This window comes from Trachypithecus francoisi, unplaced genomic scaffold (genome assembly GCF_009764315.1).
Source record: "Trachypithecus francoisi isolate TF-2019V2 unplaced genomic scaffold, Tfra_2.0 Lachesis_group20, whole genome shotgun sequence".
NCBI classification, from domain to species: domain Eukaryota; kingdom Metazoa; phylum Chordata; class Mammalia; order Primates; family Cercopithecidae; genus Trachypithecus; species Trachypithecus francoisi.
In genome coordinates, this window is record NW_022681466.1 from 44,073,420 (window position 1) to 44,087,809 (window position 14,390).

Here is a 14,390-nt window from a genome sequence, read left to right on the forward strand (position 1 = left end):
ATTTTGGTCTGTAGTTTTCTTTTCTGTGTTGTCCTTGTCTGGTTTTGGTATTAAGGTAATATTGGCATTATAAAATGAATTGGGAAGTGCTTGCTCCTTTTGTATTTTCTGAAAGAGATAACGTAGAACTGGTTTAATTTTGAGATAGGGTCTTGCTCTGTTACCAAGGTGGAGTGCAGTGGTGCAACCTCTGCTCACTGCAACCTCTGCCTCCCTGGTTCAGGTGATTCTTCTGCTTCAGCCTCCTGTGTAGCTGGGACCACAGGCTCATGCCACTGTGCCCAGCTAATTTTATATATGTATATTTTGTAGAGATGCAGTTTTGCCATGTTGCTCAGGCTGTTCGCAAACTCCTGGGCTCAAGTGATCCACCTGCCTCAGCTTCTCAAAGTGTTGAGAAAACAGGCGTGAGCCACTGCACCCAGGCAATAATTGGTTTAATAATTCATTAAGTGTTTGGTAGAAATCTCCAGTGAAACAAATTGGGCCTAGAGATTTCTTTCTAGGGAGTTGTTTTTTTTTTTTTTCCTGAGACGGGGTCTCGCTCTGTCGCCCAGGCTGGAGTGCAGTGGCCGGATCTCAACTCACTGCAAGCTCCGCCTCCCGGGTTCACGCCATTCTCCTGCCTCAGCCTCCCGAGTAGCTGGGACTACAGGCGCCTGCCACCTTGCCCGGCTAATTTTTTGTATTTTTAGTAGAGACGGGGTTTCACCGTGTTAGCCAGGATGGTCTCGATCTCCTGACCTCGTGATCCGCCCGTCTCGGCCTCCCAAAGTGCTGGGATTACAGGCTTGAGCCACCACGCCCGGCCTTTAGGGAGTTTTAAAATTGTAAGTTCAATTTCTTTTTAGTTATAGGGTTACTCAAATTATCTATTTCCTATTTGAGGAGTTGTGGTACTTTGTGTTTTTCCAGGAATTGGTCCATTTCACCTAGATTGTCATATTTATAATATTTAGAGTTGTTTGTAGTATTCCCTTATTATCCTTTTGATGTCTGCAGTGTCTATAATTTCATCTATTTCCTTCCTGATATTGACAATTCGTGTCTTTATTTCTTACTTTGTCAGTCTTGCTAGAGGTTTGTCAGTTTTATTGATCTTTTCAAAAAACCAGATCTTTGGTTAATTGATTTTTCCATTTGTGTGTGTGTTCAATGTCATTGATTTTCTTTATTATTTTCTTCTCACTTTGGATTTATTTTGCTCATCTTTTACTAAGTTCTTACAGTGGGATCATAGATTGATTTTGGACTTTTCCTCTTTTCTAACATATGCATTTAATGCTATATATTTCCTTCTCAGTATTACTTTGGCTGTGTCCCACAAATTTTGACACATTGTATTTTTATTTCCACCCATTTCAATGTATTTTTTAATTTCCCTTGAGACCTCCTTTTTTTTTGACTTCTATGTTATTTAGATGTGTTTTTTAGTTTGAATATTTGCCTGTTATCTTTCTCCAATTTTAACTGGATATGTGTATGTCTCCTTTCAGTTCTATCAGTTTTACTTCATGTATTTTGCAGCTGTGTTGTTTGGTGCATACACATTTAAGATTGCTATGTCTTTTTGGTGGATTGACCCTTTTATCATTATATAATTGCCCTCTCTGTCTCTGGAAATTTTCTGTGCTCTGAAGTCTGCTTTATCTGATATTAATACAGCCACCCTTGCTTTCTTTTGATTAATGTTTACATGATATTCCTATATGGTTATATTTGAAATGAGTTTCTTGTAGACAGTATACACTTGGGTTGTGTTTTAAAATTCACTCTGCCAATCTCTCTCTTTTAAAGTTGATGTGCTTCTACCACTTACATTTAATGTAATTATTAATATGTTAAGCCTTAAATCTCTGGTTTTATTTTTTCCTTTCTGTTCGTTCTATTTTTCATTTCTCTGTTTTCTTTCTTCTGCCCTCCTGTGGGTTACTCATACTTCTGTTAAAATTTCATTTTGATTAATCTACAGCATTTTGGGTAACTTTTGAAAAGCTTTGTATAGCTTTTTAGGTAGTGCTGTAGGTATCACGTTATATATACATAACCCATTATAGTCTACTGGTGTCATTATTTTGCCAGTTTAAATGAAATGTAGAAATCGTGCTTCCCTTTAAATCCTGTTGCCCTCCACTATTTATAATACAATTGTCTTAATATTTCCTCTACATACTTTTAGAACCATATAAAACATGTCATTTTTTCTTCAACTATTAAATATATTTTTTAAAAAACTGAAGAATAGGCCGGGCATGGTGGCTCATGCCTGTAATCCCAGCACTTTGGGAGGCTGAGGCAGGCAGATCACTTGAGGTCAGGAGTTCAAGACCAACCTGACCAACAAGGTGAAACCCCACCTCTACTAAAAATACAAAAATTAGCCCAGCATGGTGGCGGGCATCTGTAATCCCAGCTACTTGGGAGGCTGAGGCAGGGAGAATCGCTTAAATTCGGGAGGCGAAGGTTGCAGTGAGCTGAGATGGCGCCATTGCACTCCAGCCTGGGTGACAAGAGCAAGACTCCGTCTCAAAACAAAACAAAACAAAAACTGAAGAATAGAAAGAAAAACTATTGTGTTTACTCTCCCCCTTTTTCACTTATTGTGTTCTTTCTGATGCTCCAAGTTTTCTTCTTGTATCACTTCCTTTTCTGATTATCCAAATTTTCCTCTTCTGTTTTTTTAGAGAACTTCCTTTAGCCACTCTTTTAGAGTAATTCTGCTGGTGAAAAATTGAGTTTTTCTTCATCTGAGAATATCTTGGTTTCGTCTTCATTTCTGAAGAATATTTTTATTGACGATAGGATTCCGGATTGACAGTTCTTTTCTTTCAGCACTTGAAAAACACCGTGCCACTGACTTATGGCCCCTATGGTTTCTGATAAGAAATCCACTGTCATTCAAATAGGTTTCTTCCCTGGGGTTGTTTGTTTGTTTTCTGGCTGCTTTTAATATTTTTCTCTTGGTCTTTGGGTTTCAGAAGTTTCATTATAAGGTGTCTTGGTATAGATTTATTTGGGCTTTGTCTTCTTTGAGGTTTGCTCATCTTCTTGTCTCTTACCAAATTTGAGACGTTTTCAGCCATTATTCCTTTGGTACTTTGTTGTTAAGTTTGAGTAATTTTTCTTATTCTATCTTCCTTTCACTGATTTTTTTCTTCTCTGTTCCCTCCCTATCCTGGTATTATGTCCAACCACTGACTTTTTAATTTCAGTTATTGTGTTAAAGTTTTAAAATTTTCATTTGGTTCATCTTTATATATTATATTTGTTTCCTGAGGCTTTCTACTTTCTAATTTGTTTCAACTGTGTTCAGAATTCCTTTTGAAGCATTTTTGTAATGGCTACTTTGACATCTTTGTCATATAATTCTAACATCTCTGTCATCTTAGTATTGGCATTTATTGATTGACTCTTCTTCATTTCATTTGAGAACGTCCTGGCTCTTGTTATGATTAGTGATTTTTCAGCTGAAACTTGGACAATTTTATAAGGCTGTCAATTTTATTTTAACCCTGTATTTTAGCTGGCTTTTTTTGACATTACTCCAGCAGGGGAGGAAAGACACCATCCCATCACTGCCAGATGGAAATAGAAGACTAGGTTCACTCAGCCTCTGTTGACATCTTAGTTACACTTCTCATTATTGCTGGGCAGATGTTGGCGTTCTGGCTCCCCAGGTGGTCTCGAGACACTGACACTGAGATGGGGGTTGCCTTATTACCACTGGACGATGGTAAAAGTCTAGACTCTCTGCTAGTCCTTCTCTGATACCACTGAGCAGGAATGAAGAGGAGCACTTCATTACTGCCTTTTGGGGGTGTAAGTGTAGGCTTCCCACATGGTCTCCACTGATACCATGGGGGCCAGGTGGAGAGTGGACTTATTATTGACTCTCTACTTGGCCTTCTCTGACACAACCCTGGTGGGTGAGGTGCCTCATTATAGCCTCATAAGGGTGGAATCATGGGCTCCCCACTCAGCCTTTGTTGGCATGGGTGGGGGCCAAAGGGTTTGCTGTGCTGTTTGGTTGGAGTAGAGCAGTTATTGTATTAGTCTTCTCAGGCTGCTACAACAAAATATAGACTGGTGGCTTCAACAACAGACATTTATGTTTCCCAGTTCTGGAAGTTAGGGCATCCAAGATCAAGGTGCTAACCAATTTAGTTCTGGCAAGGGCTCTCTTCTGGGTTGCAGATGATCGGCTTCTCACTGTGTCTTCACATGGCAGACAGAATGATCTCTCTCCACTCTTTTTTTTTTTTTTTTTTTTTGACAGGGTCTCACTCTGTCTCCCAAGCTGGAGTGCAGTGGGCCACAATCTTGGCTCACTGTACCCTTCACCTCCTGCGCTCAAGCGATTCTCATGCCTCAGCCTCGCGAGTAGCTGGGATTACAGATGTGCACCACCACGCCCGGCTAATTTTTGTGTTTTCTGGTAGAGATGGGGTCTCACCATGTTGGCCAGACTGGTCTTGAACTCCTGACCTCAACTGATCTTCCCACCTCGGCCTCCCAAAGTGCTGGGATTACAGATGTGAAACACTGCACCCAACCCCACCATTCTTCTTATAAAGCTGCTGATTCCATCATGAGTGCCTTATTCTCATTACTTCATCTAACCCTAATTATCTCCCAAAAGCCCCATCTCCAAATACAATCACACTGGGAGTTAAGGCTTCGACATGAATGTAGGGGAGACACAATGCAATCCACAGCAATGTTTAAAACTTTTCCATCTTGCTAGGCTGCCCCTTCCATGGTTCTTTGGCTAAAGAGAGCAGGCTTTGGTTGGGTTTTTTTGACTACTGTTGGCATTTCCAGGTTGCTACCTTTTTCAACTCCAAGTCTAGTGTATATGAGTCAAAAATAAAAACAAAGTAAGTCACTGCAATGTTGTTCTTCAGATCCTGCAGTCCATAGATGTTCTGCCCTCCTTTTTTCCACCTTTCAGAGTCTTCTTATGTTTGTTTAATATAAAATATTCAGGGGTCTTGGAAGGAATAGGGAAAAGTACATCTACCAGAAGGAAAGAAAATATGCTTTTTCTTTCTAAGAGAAAAAGGAAAAAGTTGGGGGTACTATATGTTTGTCTATATAGACAAATATATCATAAATCCGTTACTGGGTATCATGTACCTATTAGTTGCCATTAAGAGACATTTAGGGGCAGGCATGGTGGCTGACTAATCCCAGCACTTTAGGAGGTTGAGGCAGGAGGATTGCTTGAGCCCAGGAGTTCAAGACCAATCTGGGCAACATAGAGAGACTCTATCTCTACAAAAATGTTTAAGTTAGCTGGGTGTGGTGGTGCACACCTGTGGTCCCAGCTACTCAGGAGGCTGAAGTGGAATATCAATTGAACCCAGGAGTTTGAGGCTTTAGTGAGCCATGATTACACCACCGCACTCCAGAAAAAAAGAGAGAGAGACATTCATTGGCCCATACACTCTACTTGATATATTTACACACACACACCACACACACACACATGAAGTATTTCTTTAAAAATAAAAATTATAGGCTGGGTGTGGTGGCTCACACCTGTAAGCCCAGCACTTTGGGAGGCCAAGGCAGGCAGATCACGAGGTCAGGAGATCGAGATCATCCTGGCCAACCTGGTGAAACCCCTTCACTACTAAAAATACAAAAATTAGCTGGGTGTGGTGGTGCGTGCCTGTAATCCCAGCTACTCAGGAGACTGAGGCAGGAGAATCACTTGAACCAGGGAGTCAGAGGTTGCAGTGAGCTGAGATTGCGCCACTGCACTCCAGCCTGGTGACAGAGTGAGACTCCATCTCAAAAAATAAATAAATAAATAAAAATAAAAATAAATAAATTAATTAAAATTATATTCTCTCAAAAATCACCAGAAAAACAAAGTAAACAAAATGGACTCTTCCTAATGAATGAGAACACCAAGTTCAATGCATTATATATCTTATGTGTCTTCCAAACCCCTTTTTGCAGAAAAGTAAATTAACATTATACATTTGTAAAATTCAAATTGCTAATTCTAGTTGGTCTTACCGGGCCTGAACTAAAGAGTAGTACAGGCTATCCTTGTTTGCTTTAGGCCAGTGGTTCTCAAAGTATGGTCCATGGGGGCCTTGATCGTGTGTCTACAAAATTACAACTCTTTTCACAATAATACTAAGATGGCTTTTGCCTTTCCTTTGTATTAAAATGTGCACTGACGTTACACCAACAGCGACGCGTTTGTCGTGATGTTACACAATGTGCACTGACGTTACACCAACAGCGACGCGTTTGTCGTGATGTTACACAATGTGCACTGACGTTACACCAACAGCGACGCGTTTGTCGTGATGTTACACAATGTGCACTGACGTTACACCAACAGCGACGCGTTTGTCGTGATGTTACACAATGTGCACTGACGTTACACCAACAGCGACGCGTTTGTTGTGATGTTACACAATGTGCACTGACGTTACACCAACAGCGATGCGTTTGTTGTGATGTTACACAATGTGCGCTGATGTTACACAAACAGCGATGTGATGTTACACAAATACTGATGTTTTAGCATGCATCAGGGCAGTGGCACTAAACGGTCATAGTGTGAAAGATCCAGTGATTTAAGAGAATGGAAAGACAAGCCACATATTTTCTCTGCCGATTGGGAGAAAATATTTGCAAAACACACATCTGATAAAGAAAAAATATGTAACAAGTGGGGAGGATTGCTTGGGGCCAGAAGTTTGAGACCAGTCCAGGCAACATAGTAAAACTTATCTCTACAGAAAAATTTAAAAATAAAAATAAAATGAAAATTAGCCAGGAATGGTAGTGCACACCTATAGTCCTAGATACTCAGGAGGCTAAGGCACGAGGATGGCTTGAGCCTAGGAGTTCACAGCTGCAGTGAGCTATAATTGCACCATTGCACTCCAGCCTGGGCAACAGAGTGAGACTGTCTCAAAAAAAGAAAAGAAAAGAAAAGAAAAAAATTTAAAAAGCACACTTATCTGATAAAGGACTAGTATCCAATATATACAAAGAACTCTTAAAACCTTAAAACTCAGTAGTGCCAGACAACCGAGTTTTAAAAATGGGCAAAAGAGTTGAAAAAGTACCTCACCCAAGAAAATATACAGATGGTGGGCCGGGCACGGCGTCTCATGCCTGTAATCCCAGCACTTTGGGAGGCCAAGTCAGGCGGATCACTTGAGGTCAGGAGTTTGAGAACAGCCTGGCCAACAAGGTGAAACCCTGTCTCTACTAAAAATAGAAAATTAGCCACGTGTGGTGGTGCACACCTATAGTCCCAGCTACTTGGGAGGCTGAGGCAGAAGAACCACTTGAACCTGGGAAGCAGAGGTTACAGGGAGCTAAGATTGTGTTATTGCACTCCAGCCTGGGCAACAGAGCGAGACCCTGTCTCCAAAAAAAAAAAGAAAAAAAGAAAGAAAAGAAAATATACAGATGGCAAATAAACACGAAAAGATGCTCAGCATCATATGTCACTGGAGAATTGCAAATTCAAACAACAACGAGACACTACTATACTCATATTAGAATGGCTAAAATCTAAAAAACAATTCATATCTAATGCTGGCAACGATGTGGAGCAATAGAAACTCTCATTCATTGCCATTGGGGATGCAAAATAGCACAGCCACTTTTGAAGACAGTTTGGCAGTTTACATTTCTTATAAAGCTAAATGTATTCTTACCATCTGACCCAGCAATCATACTCCTAGGGATTTACCAAAAAGAGTTGAAAACTTAGCCCACACAAAAATCTGCACACAAATGTTTATAGTAACTTTATTCATAATTGCCAAAAAATGGAAGCAACTAAGATATTTTTCAAAAGGTGAATGAATAAACTGTAGTACATCCATACAGTGGAATAGTCAGTGATCAAAATTAAAGAGCATTCAATCCACAAAAAGAAACATTAAATGCATATTGCTTAGTGAAAGAAGTCCATTTGAAAATTCTATGTGATGTATGATTCCAATTACGGTTGACCCTGGAACAACACGGAGGGGTAGGGGTGCAGTCGAAAATCTGTGTATAACTTTTAAGTCCCTAATGACATAACTACTAATCGTCTAGTGCTGACCAGAAGCCTTACTGGTAACATAACCAGTCAATTAACATGCATTTTGTATGATATATATATGTATGTTTATATATATTATATACTGTATTCTTAATATTTTAAGAAATAAAAAAATTTAAGAAAATCATAAGGAAAGGCCAGGGGCAGTGACTCACACCTGGAATCCCAACATTTTGGGAAGCCAAGGCAGGAAGATTGCTTGAAGCCAGGAGTTCAAAACCCATCTGGGCAATATGGTGAGACCCCATCTCTAAAAAAAAAAAAAAAAAAATTGTGCAGGTGGGCTGGCATGTACCTGTAGTCCTAGCTACGTGGGAGGCTAAGGCAGGAGGATTGCTTGAGCCCAGAAGGTTGAGGCTATAGTGAGACAAGATTGTACAACTGCACTCCAGCCTCGGCAACAGAGTGAGACCCCGTCTTTTAAAAAATAAGAAAAAAGAAAATCACAAGGAACAGAAAATATATTTACTATTTATTAAGTGGAACTGGATTATCACAAGGTTTTTATCCTTGGCCTAGAGGGTAGTGCATACCTGCAGTCCCAGCTACTCAGCAGGATGAGGTGGGAGAATTCCTTGCGCCCAGGGGTTTGAGGCTGCAGTGAGCTACGATCACACCAATGCACTCCAGCATGGGCAACACAGCATGACTTTCACCTTAAAAAAAAACAACGAATAAATAAAATAAAGGTCTTTATCTTTGTCTTCACGTTGCGTAGGCTGAGAAGGAAGAGAAAGAAGAGGGTTAGTCTTGCTGTCTCAAGGGTTTTGGGGGCAGAAGAGGTAGAGGAGGTGGGAGGGGTGATAGGAGGGGCAAGCACATTCGGTGTAACTTTCACTGAAAACAATCTTGGCCAGTGCAGTGGTTCACGCCTATAATTGCGGCACTTTGGGAGGCCGAGACAGGCAGATCACCTGAGGTCAGGAGTTCAAGACCAGCCTGGCCAACATGGTGAAACCCCATCTCCACTAAAAATATACAAAAATTAGCCAGGTGTGGTGGTGGGCACCTGTAGTCCCAGCTACTTGGGAGGCTGAGGCAGGAGAATTGCTTGAAACCTGGAGGTGGAGGTTGCAGTGAGCCGAGATCGCACCACTATACCCCAGCCTGGGTGACAGAGAAAGACTGTCTCAAAACAAAACAAAAAAAATCTTGTGAAAGAGGACCTGTGCAGTTAAAACCCATGCTGTTTAAAGGTCAAGTGTATATGATGTTCTAGAAAAGGCAACCTATAAAGATAGTCAAAAGATCAGTGGTTGCCAGGGATTCGGGTGAAGAAGAGAAGGGCTGACTAGGAGGAGCACAGGGTGGGTTTAGGGCAGTTAAATTATTCTATATGTTCCTGTAATAGTGGACACATGTCATTATACATTTGTTCAAACCCATGGAACTGTATATCACAAATAATTAATCCTAATGTAAACTATGAGCTTTAGTTTAATAATCATATTCAGTATTATTGGCTCATCAATTGTTAACAAATGTGCCACACTAATGCAAGATGTTAATATGGGAAAATGTGGCGAAAAGGGGCACGCGAGAACTCTCCAAACTGTCTCATTTTCTTTAAACCTAAAACTGCTCTTAAAAAAAAAAAAAAAAAACCTGTTTAAAAAAAAAGTCCACTGAAAGGGTTTTAATTTCCACATTGCAACTAACCTTTAAGAACCTACCATTTATTGCTGGACGTGGTGGCTCACACCCGAAATCCCAGCACTTTTCATTGAGGCGGGTGGATCATCTGAGGTCTGGAATTCGAGACTAGTCTGGCCAACATGGTGAAACCTTGCTTCTGCTAAAAAAAAAAAAAAAAAAAAGAAAAAGAAAAAAAGAAAAATTAGTCAGGAGTGGTGGTGCATGCCTGTAATCCCAGCTACTTGGGAGGCTGAGGCACGAGAACCATTTGAAAAATTGTACTCCAGCCAGGGTGACAGAGGGAGACTCTGTCAAAAAAAAAAAAAAAAAAAGAAAACCAGAAACGTTTATTTTGGCTGGGCGCGGTGGCTCACATCAGTAATCCCAGCACTTTGGGAGGCCGATCACTTGAGGCAGGTGGATCACTTGAGGTCAAGAGTTCAAGACCAGCCTGGCCAACATGGCAAAACCCCATCTCTACTAAAAATATAAAATTTATCCAGGCATGGTGGCGCACACCTGTAGTCCCAGCTACTCGGGACGCTGAGGTAGGAGAATCACTTGAACCTGGGAGGCAGAAGTTGCAGTGACCTGAGATCCCACCACTGTACTCCAGCTTAGGCAACAGAGCAAGACTTCGTTTTAAAAATAAATGAAAACTACCACTTGTCAAGTTTTAGTCTGGGATCAAAGCAGAATATCCATAATTATTTGAAAAGGCTATTAAAATATTCCCTTTTACAACTACATATCTGTGTAGGGGCAGTTTTTTTTCATATACTTCAACCAAAGCAACATATTACAGCAGACTGAAGAAACAGATATGAGACTCCAGATGTCTCCTAAAGTCAAACAGAATCCAAAATAATCACTCTCTTCTTATTAAACTTTTTTTTTTTTGCTACAGAAAATAGTTATTTTTCATTAAAAAAGGTATTTATGTTAACATGCAATTATTTATTGGTTTGGGGTGTTTGTTTGTTGTTGAGACAGGTCTCACTCTGTTGCTCAGGCCGGAGTGCAGTGGTGTGACCACAGCTCACTGCAGCCTCGACCCCCCAAGCTCAGGTGTTCCTCCCACCTCAGCCTCCTGAGTAGCTGAGACCACAGGGGCATGCCAAGACACCCGGCTAATTTTTTTTTTTTTTTTGAGACGGAGTCTCGCTCTGTCGCCCAGGCTGGAGTGCAGTGGCGCAATCTTTGCTCACTGCAAGCTCTGCCTCCTGGGTTCACACTATTCTCCTGCCTCAGCCTCCCGAGCCGAGTAGCTGGGACTACAGGTGCCCGCCACCTCCCCCAGCTAATTTTTTGTATTTTTTTGTAGAAACGGGTTTTCACCGTGTTAGCTAGGATGGTTTCGAGCTCCTGACCTCATGATCTGCCAGCCTTGGTCTCCCAAAGTGCTGGGATTATAGGTGTCAGCCACTGTGCCCGGCCGACACCCGGCTAATTTTTAAAAATTTTTTGTAGACATGACATGGGATTTCACCATGTTGCCCAGGCTGATCTCAAATTCCTAGGCTCAAGTGATCCTCCCACCTCGGCCTCCTAAACTGCTGGGATTACAGGCACGAGCCACCACCGTGTGTGGCCCTACTGTTATTTTTAACTGAATAAATAAGCATTTTTAAATGTCTCAGTTCTAATTTCTTATGCAGTAAGTAATGATAAATATAATCATATGAACAAAAGCTCTTTGGGGTCTTCGAATAAGGGTGTTCATGAGATGCAAAAGTTTGAGAATCACTGCCCTCAGCCCATGTGATCTTCATAAACTTTAATTTTTAGGCTATTTTCTGGACCATTTAACAAGTGATACACTTATAGCAACTACCTCTAATAGTTACACAAAAGCTGCCAATATTCAGAAAGTGGCCATCAGTGGTCTGGGTATATGCAAAAAATATGTATGCTAACATATCTTTATTCAAGCGTGAATTTGGAATTTGTTCAATTTTCATTCTCCCGTTATCTTCCTTTAAAATGAAGCATTCCAAAGAATATAATAAAACATGAAGGTAAATAAAAAAACAGTGCAAGTCAAATTTATGGTGCAGGAACATAAGGCTTGCTATTACAGCTTTTAATGGCAGATAGTTTACAATAAACATTGGGCTTAGCCTGGTAGAAAATAGTCACAGACAGGAGGTAATTACTTGTCCATCTCCAAGCATCAGAAACTAGGGAGTCTCTCCAGTTGAATAACGCAGATCTGCCAACTGTCACTCATTTGGACTAACGCCTTTTTTGTTGTTTTAATTACACTGGAGGGTGGTGGGGGAAGAACGTAAGATAAACCTCCCTCTGAATGCGCTAAAATTCCATGGATGGATAAATCCATGACCCATCCTTCTACACGGTCTTTATTAGTCTTGAGTAAATCACGTAGACTCCCATAAATAAAGTCACCGAAGGAGCGGAATGTATATGTGCTGGAAAAGGCTTGGTGCCAGCAAATCTGAATGTTACAGTGAGAGTTCTAGAAACAGCAAGAGAAAAGCAGCTAGATCCCCATGCAGATAACCAGGATATAAATGGACCTTTCAATGAGCCTTGCATCATCACATATGAAGTAATAAATACACCCAAACAGAGATAAAAACAGGAAGAGCAAAATTATGCATAAATTCTGTCGTTAAGATATGTGGGCAGCATGGCTCAAAATAGAAACCAAGCAGCTTTCCAGAGACTTGAAGGTTTTAGATAAAATTTAATCGCTGTAATTCTTATTTAATCCTGTTCCCTCAAGCTTTTGTCAGAAACTGTTACCTACCTCTGGTTATTTAGGGACAGTGGAGCTTCTCACAGAAATATACCTGAAACTGATTCTCACAAGCACACATTCTAATTAAGTTTTTTACGTGTGAAAAAAGGAACTGTGGCAAAAATCAAGGTTATGTGTAGGGAGAATAACTAAAATACAAATGACATGCATATTTTCTGTTAATCTCTTATATGCTTCACAAATAACTTACATTTATGTTTGCTTTATAAATACTTCCCATTAAAGGGTAAATTAGCATCAACTTTTAAATCATTATCTTAAATCACTAAGGCATTCATCTGTTATTATTAATACCTTAGATTAGTTCAAATCAAGGACTCTCACTCTATGTGCTTATCCAAGGGTGTTTTCTTAAAATGAAGAATGTGGGTAAGAGTAATTTTGCTTTTTATTTGCAATATCATTTCATTGGCTAAGAGGTTGCCCCAGTGCTACAACGTAAACGTCCGTCTCATTTTGCAGTGAATGAAAACATTTTTCCTTACGTAGTTGTGTATAGCAGAACTAGTATCTATCCCATGGTCATGCTAGTAAGCCTGACTTGCATCTTCAAGAAGAACTTTGACATAAATTATATGGATCTTACGAACTGTAATAATCTTTAATTTCAACTTCATTATGAAAATTTATGGTTGGACATCATGGAATCGTGCCTACACTTTGGGAAGCCGAGGGGTGGATCACTGGAGCCCAGGAGTTCGAAACCAGCCTCGGCAGCCTGGTGAGACCCTGTCTTAAAAAAAAAAAATACAAAAATTAGCCGGGTGTGGTGGTGCATGCCTGCAGTCTCAGCTACTCGGGAGCTGAGGTGGGAGGATCACCTGAGCTCGACTGGGGAAGTCAAGGCTGCAGAGAGCCATGATCGTGCCATTGTACTCCAGCCTGGGTGACAGAGTGAGACCCTGTCTCAAAAAAAAAAAAAATTCATCACAAGTGCCACACCCCAAAAAAATAATAAAGCAGAAAGTGAGCAAATGAGTAACATTTGAAAGGGGAACAAGGTGGGACTTCTGTATTACTTTTCCTTCTGGCACCGATGTTCACTGTCATCAGTTTCACAAGGTCTAAGGCAAGGTAAGGACAGGTTGAGTATCCCTTATCTGAAATGCTTGGGATCAGAAGTGTTTCGAATTTCAGATATTTTTCAGATTTGGGAATATTTCCGTATACATAATGAGCTATCTTGAGGATGGAATTAAGCCTCAACAGGAAATTCATTTCTGTTTCATATACACCTTATTCACATACCCTGAAGGTAATTTTATTCAATATTTTTAATGATTCTGTTCATGGAACAACGTTTTGACTGAACCCATCACATGAGGTCAAGTGTGTGTCATGTTGGCGCTCAAGAAGTTTCAGATTTCGGGCTGGGCATCGTGGCTCACGCCTGTAATCCCAGCACTTTGGGAGGCCGAGGCTGGCGGATCATGAGGTCAGGTTATCGAGACTATCCTGGCTAACACGGTGAAACCCATCTCTACTAAAAATACAAAAAATTAGCCAGGCGTGGTGGCAGGTGCCTGTGGTCCCAGTTACTCGGGAGGCTGAGGCAGGAGAATGGCGTGAACCCGGGAGGCGGAGCTTGCAGTGAGCCAAGATCGCACCACTGCACTCCAGCCTGGGCGACAGAGCCAGACTGCATCTCGAAAGAAAAAAAAAAAGGTTTCGGATTTTGAATTTTTGGATTAGGGATGCTCAACCTCCATGATGGTATTAGGCCAACATTTTAGAAACCAGTAAAACTCAATATTGAATATGAAGTCATATTACCCAGGCGTGGTGGTGTATGTCTGTAATCCCAGCTACTCGGGAGGCTGAAATGGGAGGATGGCTTGAGCCCAGTAGGTCAAGGCTACAGTGATCTGTGTGCCACTG